Source organism: Balaenoptera acutorostrata, chromosome 1, assembly GCF_949987535.1.
Source record: "Balaenoptera acutorostrata chromosome 1, mBalAcu1.1, whole genome shotgun sequence".
Classification (NCBI taxonomy): domain Eukaryota; kingdom Metazoa; phylum Chordata; class Mammalia; order Artiodactyla; family Balaenopteridae; genus Balaenoptera; species Balaenoptera acutorostrata.
In genome coordinates, this window is record NC_080064.1 from 63,364,821 (window position 1) to 63,373,988 (window position 9,168).

A 9,168-nucleotide genomic window follows, 5' to 3' on the forward strand; every position below is an offset into this window, starting at 1 on the left:
AGCCAGCAATCTAGAGATTGAATTTTGTCTTATTTTCCTTTAATCAGAGATAGTTTCAGTTCTTAGGAGGGAAAAATAATGAAACAAGCAATGAACTTAATAATGAAACTATATATTTATCTACTTATCTATTTTTTATTTTTTTAATTTATTTTTTTTTACTTATCTATTTTTAAAATAATGGAGCTTATTATTTAGCTCTTAAATGGAAAAAATTCATTAAGGGAGAGATATATATAAAATATTATATTATTACTTATATACATTATAAATTTATATTATAGATAGTATTGTATCATGTATATTATTTACATATTTCTTATTTATATTTACTGAGCATAAAGCGAAATCAAAATGTAGAAACCTTTCTAAAGAAAATTCAAAGCTATAAAAATATTTCCCTAATTTTTAGATGTTCTCAAGCAGAGTGAAAAACATGTTAGTTTATAGACAGTAACAAATATTTTAGTATTCTGTTCCTTTCACATCCATTTTTCATGCTTTAGTAAAGTGAAATTTTCTAATCAGAGTAAAGTGGCATGGTGAAGGTGTAGATAATATATTTGGATGAAGGTTTTTAATGAATGTGGTATTTATTAAGACACAATCCATTAAAAGAAGACTTGCATGGTTGTCTCACATTATTTCATTGATTTTTACTTCATGCATGATTCAAGGTGAGAATTATTCTTTATGAGAAGTACTCTCATTTCTAATCTTTAATCTGATAATACAGTCCTTTTTATTTGTATAGTTTGGAATATTTCTCATGTATAAGCTTTACATGCCCTAAAAACTATAAGTTTGAAATGGAGAATCAGAATTAGCATAATCGTAGATATTTAAGGGGTTCAGTATATAAAAATTATTTTTTTTTCTGGTAATTTACTTATTTCCAAAATTTGGTTTTCTGACAGAAAATAATAGGCTAGATTTTTTTTTTAATAGAAGATTTGAAGATCTGAACATGTCAACATCAAGTATGTCATTGGTAATGACATTACAAGGATTTAAAATGGAATACAAGATTAAACTTTCCCATGTAATTTGAGAATCATTTTACAGGCTTACCAAAGTTTATGCCCCTGTATTAGTAGAATTGTTTAAAACACACACGTATACATACACAAGTTCTATGGTAGTAATAAGATTCTTACATATAAGAAGTAAAATAGAGAATTAAGACAATTTTCTGGGTAATGCAATCCTAAATAACAACCTTAATTGTCCAGAGAATTGTCTCAATTTTCCACCTCACTTTGTGTGTGAGTCTACACCTCAAATAACAGCCTTAGAAGGGAAACCTGTCACCGAGTTTGCAATTTTTGTAAGGTCAGACTGTGAAAATCCCACCTTATCAGGTAAATCAGAGACACAAAGCAATTGCCCTTTAGAATTACCTGGTACCTAGTTCATTGTGTGCAAATGTAGATTGATTGTTAATGAAAATGACATATACTGTGCCATATTAGTATGAAAAGGAATAATTGCCTACAACATAATGTTTTGTAGTTTTCTAGTATTTTTCTTTCCCCTTTCTAGGCCATGAAATAATGACCTTATTAATCTCTTCATCCTTGGTTCCTTGAATAGTTTGAATACAGACCAACTTTAAAAAATAATACTTTTAATGATGAATATATGAGAGAAAAAATTACATGTAGAAAAAACAGCTTTAAAGCATTGACATCACTAGACTTTGTTGATACTAACTAAATTGTATTCCTGAGCCTCTGTTGATAAACTGTACAAGAATAATTAACATCTTTCCTGTGAAGATTTCAGTAATGTAAATATATAGTCATATCCTTAAATAGACTGAATCGATCAGCAATCATATTGAAAGGAGGGCATACTGACCATTTCACATCTAAAAATGGTAACTTTAAACTGTATGTAAAATTGATAATAGTAGAAATGAAAACAATATTAAAATAATTAGGGATCCAATGTGCATCATTTACATTAATTATCAGTAAATAAGACAGACTATACTTCTTGCTATTGTTGATTTTAATGACTTTTAGTTCACTAACCACACGTCATAGTTTAATATATACATATTTAAATATCATTTTGCAATAGTGAATCAAAAGAACAAATGACAATAAGCAGAAAGTTAATAAATCTATTTATCTCAAACCTACCTGTTCAACAGTATTTCTAATAAGCTGGCAGCTTTTTTATTGTAAAACACACCAAGAAATCCTACACTCTAAACTGCTTTTACAACTCTGCATTTTTCAATCTCAACATTCTTACATGGACAACAGAAACTACCAACAAGGATATAAACAGTTTCACAGCTCTAATTTTGAGTAAAACATAATATAGTTGTTTTCTAATCACAAAATAGTACATCTCCATTGTAGAAAATTCTTAACATTAAAGATAACAAAGGAAATAAATATCATCCACTATTAAAAAATAAATAAGCACTGTTAGCAATAGAAATATAAATGCACAGAAACATACTAACACATACGTATATCTTAAATAAAACTAATATGAGGCATGACTGATTTGAAAATATATATAGTTTTATCACTTGAAAATATATATAGTTTGCTTCCAATTAAGATGGAGTAAAAGAGACTGGTTTTACGCTCCCATCTTAAACAGCTAAAAAAACAGACAAAATAAATGAAACGATGACGTTCAATTTGTTGGCCATCAGACAATGAAGCACAGTCGTCCCTGAGAGACAAAAACCAGACAGGGCCCTGAGATTTACTGTACTTAATGCCTAGAAAAGATTCCAGATTGCAGTGCAAGGAGAAGAAACCCAGTCAGGGCCCAGCAGTCTTCATGAGTTGAGGAAATAGATCTGGATGTTGGAGAAGACAAGGCTTCTAGTATTTGAAGATCAGAGTACCAGAGAGGAGAGAGCTGCACAGAAGAGAAAACTCTGAGATCTGCTGAGGATCCCCCTTGAATTTTCAGTTGAGTACCAACCAGTTGATACATGTGAGAAAGCTATCCAAGCCTAAGGAAAGAATCACTTGAAATGATAAGAGGAAACAGTGTCTGCAGTGCTGTTGTATTCTAGGGCTGGAATTAGTGCCTGTTCCCTTCAACCAAAGTGGAGGACCTCACAATTCATGGGGAATTGGTTTATAGTGCCTCAGAAGTGGGCAAAAATCAGCCCTATATCTTTTTTTTTTTTTAATTAATTAATTAATTAATTTTTGGCTGTGTTGGGTTTTCGTTTCTGTGCGTGTGCTTTCTCTAGTTGCGGCGAGCAGGGGCTACTCTTCATCGCGGTGCGCGGGCTTCTCATTGTCGTGGCTTCTCTTGTTGCGGAGGACAGGCTCTAGACACGCAGGCTCAGTAGTTGTGCCTCACGGGCTTAGTTGCTCGGCGGCATGTGGGATCTTCCCAGACCAGGGCTCGAACCCGTGTCCCCTGCATTGGCAGGCAGATTCTTAACCACTGCGCCACCAGGGAAGCCCCCAGTCCTATATCTTTTGATCCTATCAAAAATTTTAAAAAGCAAGACCCAAAAGGAACAAATAATTTTCAAGAAACCATTGTATCCCAAAACAAAGCTGAAGATTATGGAATACAAAAATATCCAGGACATGAGATAAAATTCAGGATGCTTGGCATCTAATAAAATCACCCAATGTGAAGAATATACATGAGGAGAAAGATCAGTCATAACTAACCCAGAATTGATACAGATGCAATTTGTAAACAAGAACATTACGTTATTATGACTCTACTCCCTGTGGTCAAAAGCCTAGAGGAAAGGTTACAGTGGAAACAGAATATATAGAACATGATCAAATGGAAATTTCAGAGATGAAAACTGTAATGCCTGAGATAAAAATTACAGTGGATGGTAGTATCAGTAGATTCGATAGTGCAGAAGAAAATATTAGTGTACATGAAGACATAGTAATAGAAACTATTCAAAATGAAGCACAGAAAGAAAAAAGACTGCAGAAAATTAACAATTCATGAACTTTGGAGCAATTTCAAGAAGTCAAATAAATGTGTAGTTGTAGTCTCTAAAGGAGAGAAGGTAAAGGGGAAACTAAAAATATTTGAAGAAATAATGGTTGAAGATATTCAATATTAGATGGAAACCATAACCCCACAGATCCCAGAAGTTAAACAAACAAAAAGACCCCTAAGCACTAGAAGTATGAAAAAAAAAAAAAAAGAAACTACAGAAAAACCTATCAACATGACATTGCTAAAAATGAGTTATAATGAGAAAATCTTAAAAGAAGCCAGAGGAAAGACACATTATGTATATAGAGCCAAAGGATGACAGCACTTTTCTCATTGGAAACAGTGCAAGTAAGAAGACAATAGAATAACATCTTTAAAGTACAGAAAGAAAAAAAAAATCTGTCAACATAGAGTACTAAACCTGTTGAAAGTGTCTTTCAAAATTGAAGGGGAAATAAAGAATTTTTCAGACACACAATAGCTGGAATTCATCATCAGAAGTCCTGCAATATAAGAAATGTTAAAGGAAGTCCTTCAAGCAGAAGCACAGTGTATAAAAGGGAAATCTGAATCTACACAGAGGAATAAAGAAATGGTAACACCATTTGTAAATATGAGACTATTTTCATTATTACTTAATTCACTTTAGAAGATAATTGAATGTTGAATATAAGAATAATGGCAATGTATTGAAAAGTTTATAACATGTGTAGAAGTAAAATGTATGATGGAAGTAGCTCAAAATCCAGAAGGGGAGAAATTGAAGTATACTGTGGTAAAGTTCTTATACAATGTGTGAAGTAATTTAGTTTAATTTAAATTAGAGATTGATAAGTCAAACAATAAAATATAAATCCTAAAACGATATCAAAAGAACAAAAGCAAAAACAGAGTAATAGCTAATAAGTCAACAAAGGCACTATAACATTTATTTTTAAAAATCACTTAATTCAAAAATAGGTGGAAGAACAACAATGAAAAGGAACAGGCAACTGTTAGAATATAGAAAATATATAATAGCAAGATAGATTTGAGTCAGTTATATTAAATAATCACATTAAGTGAAAACGGTCAAAGTATTCCAATTCCTTTAAATGCCAATGATTGAAAAACTTGTTTTAAATCCTCCTAACACATTTGGAGTTTTAAAAATTTGTTTTACTATTTATGATATTTTCATTTATAATTTGCATTCTTTGTTATCTAGAGCATTATAATTTCATGATAGAGTGCTATTGATTGAACTATTCATTTTTTAACCTTTTTACATAAACATACAGTAGAATACTTGCTGATGTACATTCTATGAATTTTAATACAGGTATAGACTTATATACCCACCATCATAAGCAGGATCCAGAATAGTTTCATCACCCAGAAAACTCCCTTATGTTATCTACCTTTAATCTAAATCTTCCATCTTCCACCATGCTTAACCTCAGACAACTATTGATCTATTATCATTCTAAATAAAGATTATTTAGAAGACAAATAATAAAGTATGAAAGTATTTATATATTTGTAATACCACCTATTGCAACATAGTTTTGTTGTTGTTTTTTGTTTTCTTTTGCTGTTGTTGTTATTGTGGTTTGGAATAATCTGGTGTGGAGAATAAAACTGGTGATACATAAGAGATAAGTGATGGGAGAGAGAAAAAGGGGAGATATGCAGAAGGGAGGTGTGACAATTGCTGGAGTAGGTTAGATGGGTTTTTATTGAGTGGGCCAAAGGTTCGTTTGGTTTTCTTCCATAAGATGGCTCTAGTAGCACTTAATTGTCTTTAACTTGATTCAAAACAATTTTGTTAGATTGTGACAGCTGCCATATCCGTGTTCATTAAAAAAAAGAATTATCAAAACTGGTGAATTTTTGTGTAACCATTTTAACATTAAAGATGGAAGAAAAAAGCAACATCTTCAGCATATTATGCTTTATTATTTCAAGAAAGGTAAAAACGCAACTGAAACGTGAAAAAAAAAAAGATTTGTGCAGTGTACGGAGAAGGTGCTGTGACTGATCAAGCATGTCAAAAGTGGTTTGTGAAGTTTCATGCTGGAGATTTCTCGCCAGACGATGCATGGTCAGGTAGACCAGTTGAAGTTGACAGCGATCAAATCGAGAGATTAATTGAGAACAATCAATGTTATACCACGTGGGAGATAGCCGACATATTCAAAATATCCAAATCAAGTGCTGAAAATCATTGCACCAACTTGGTTATGTTAATCGCTTTGATGTTTGGATTCCACATAAGTTAAGCGAAAAAAACCTTCTTGTCTGTATTTCCGCACATGATTCTCTACTTAAACGTAATGAAAACGTTCTGTTTTTAAAACAAATTGTGATGGGTGATGAAAAGTAGTTACTGTACAATAATGTGGAATGGAAGAGATCGTGGGGCAAGCGAAATGAACCACCACCAACCACACCAAAGGCTGGTCTTCATACAAAGAAGGTGATGATGTGTATATGGTGGGATTAGAAGGGAGTCCTCTATTAAGAGCTCCTTCCAGAAAACCAAATGATTAATTCCAATAAGTTCTGCTCCCAGTTAGACCAACTGAAAGCAGCACTCGATGAAAAGCGTCCAAAATTAGTCAACAGAAAATGCATAATCTTCCATCAGGATAACACAAGACCGCATGTTTCCTTGATGACCAGGCAGAAACTGTTACAGCTTGGCTGGGAAGTTCTGATTCATCTGCCGTATTCACCAGACACTGCATCTTTGGATTTCCATTTATTTATGTCTTTACAAATTCTCTTAATGGAAAAATTTTCAATTCCCTGGAAGACTGTAAAAGGCACCTGGAACAGTTCTTTGCTTAAAAAGATAAAAAGTTTTGGGAAGATGGAATTATGAAGGTGCCTGAAAAATGGCAGAAGGTAGTGGAACAAAAGGGTGAATACGTTGTTCAATAAAGTTCTTGGTGAAAATGAAAAATATGTCTTTTATTTTTACTTAAAAGCCAAAGGCACTTTTTGGCCAACCCAATATCTAGGGAGCAAGCAGAGGGACAGACTTTAGCTATGTGCCTGGACAATTTATCCATAGTAGTAGAAAATAGTAGATATTTATGGACATAGTTTCAATGTCAATGTTCAATATCAATAAAAAATTATAATGAAATAACCTTGGTGGAGTCTCTTTCTAAGTGGAGGAATGTAGCACAACCTCCCACACCTAAATATCACTCCCATTTCTCAGCATCTGTTAAAAATAGGAAGTTTTAGGGGCTTCCCTGGTGGCGCAGTGGTTGAGAATCTGCCTGCCAATGCAGGGGACATGGGTTCGAGCCAAGTCTGGGAAGATCCCACATGCCGTGAAGCAACTAGGCCCGTGAGCCACAATTACTGAGCCTGCGCGTCTGGAGCCTGTGCTCCTCAACAAGAGAGGCCGCGATAGTGAGAGGCTCGCGCACCGCGATGGAGAGTGGCCCCCGCCTGCTGCAACTAGAGAAAGCCCTTGCATAGAAATGAAGACCCAACACAGCCATAAATAAATAAATTAATTAATTAAAAAACATAGGAAGTTTTATATGCATATTATTAATATAAATATAATTTTATTTATCTGTTATCTCTTTATATATTATACTTTCATCTATCTATTATACTTGGTCTAGATTTAACTGGTTTTTTGTATTCAACACATCAAAATTTGTATAATGTATCTGTTTATAAGTTTATTTGTTTCAGAGTCATCTCTCTCCTAGGTTCTATTATCCAGGAAATGTCCAACCCTGACTGTATTATTGACCTATATTTAATAAACTTTTTCACAATTCATACCTAGTAGTTGTATAAATGAGTAGATTACTTAGTATTAGACAACTTCATTGCTGAGAGATTAATTTTGGTTAACTTCTTAGTGGGCTGTAGTATGTATTTAAGCAAATACTTTTCTGAAAGTGTAATTTAGTAGTTTAGTGACCGATTCCTTGTAAGTCTGTAAAGAAACTTGTCTTTATAAATCATGGACAGCTTGTCTGTGTATACATAAACAATCTATGTTTAGATCTGTAGTAATTTCACAGGTCTAATCTGTGTTATCTATCAGTATTCACATCTCTGTTTTCTAGCTCTCCTGTTTTTTTAACAATCACCAGGTGAAATGCAGTAATAATTACAGTACCTTGCACTATCAGAGTTGTTTTCTCTGTCTACTTATAGCACTTTATCTCTGGGAAACATAGTGTATCCATTGCCTGTACCCTTCCCCTTTTTATCCCCACTGGGATCTGTAGTTATTAAGTAGCAGTAGAAGGCTGGAAGAAATATACTACCATTTCAAAAAGCACCGTCTGTAATCTGTGCAAGAGAGATTTTTGTTAGGTATAGGGCCTGTATCTCCCACAAAGTACTATGGGCATACTTCAGTGGGTAGGTACAGGATCATTCTATTCATCCAGGTGGGTGAGATTGCTTTGTTCACTGAGGTGAAGTTTGGATGGGCCACTGGTGATTTTTGTCAGTTCAGTTACAATGTCCTTTTTTTGATTTTTGTTATTGATATTCTTGGTGTAGTTGTCTTAATCCCAGCTTAGTGAGATTTGTGTGGATATTGAGAGAGGATTTGAATGAATTCTGACTATAGTTTGGTAGTAGGAAACAAATAAAGAGCTTGGTCATACTGATTAAACTAAAAATATTGGCGACGCATGTCAACCTTTAAAAAGTGTCATTTCAAGTTATAGTTCATTATGGAAAACAAAAGGAAATAAACTTTGTGATTTTTTTAAAATAGGGAATTGATGCCTAGAAGTTGATTTTAATAATAGAGTGAAGAATGTATTAGAGGGATAGAAAACTGTGTCACAAAAAAGTGTCTTGTTCTATGAGTCTATTTTATTAATTAAGGTTTATCTGCAAGCCATATATCTGCACCCCATGAATGATATGACACAGTTTAGCCTAATCTGTTTTATTTTTTTCATCTTGACTAGTGCCCAAAATCTCTGGCCTCAGAATCCTGAGATGGCAATTTGATTTAAACCATTGCCTTATCTACAAAGGCAGTATAGGATGCCATTTCACTGACTCTCTTTACTGCTAGATTACAATTTTTGCTCTCACTAAACACTTTCTGGGTGCTCGTACCAGCATCACATTTGTCCTGACCTTCACACCTCTCCATATCAATATTGTTCTCATAGAATTGGGGAGGATAGCATAGAATATTTCAGACAAGATTTCCCTACCAAC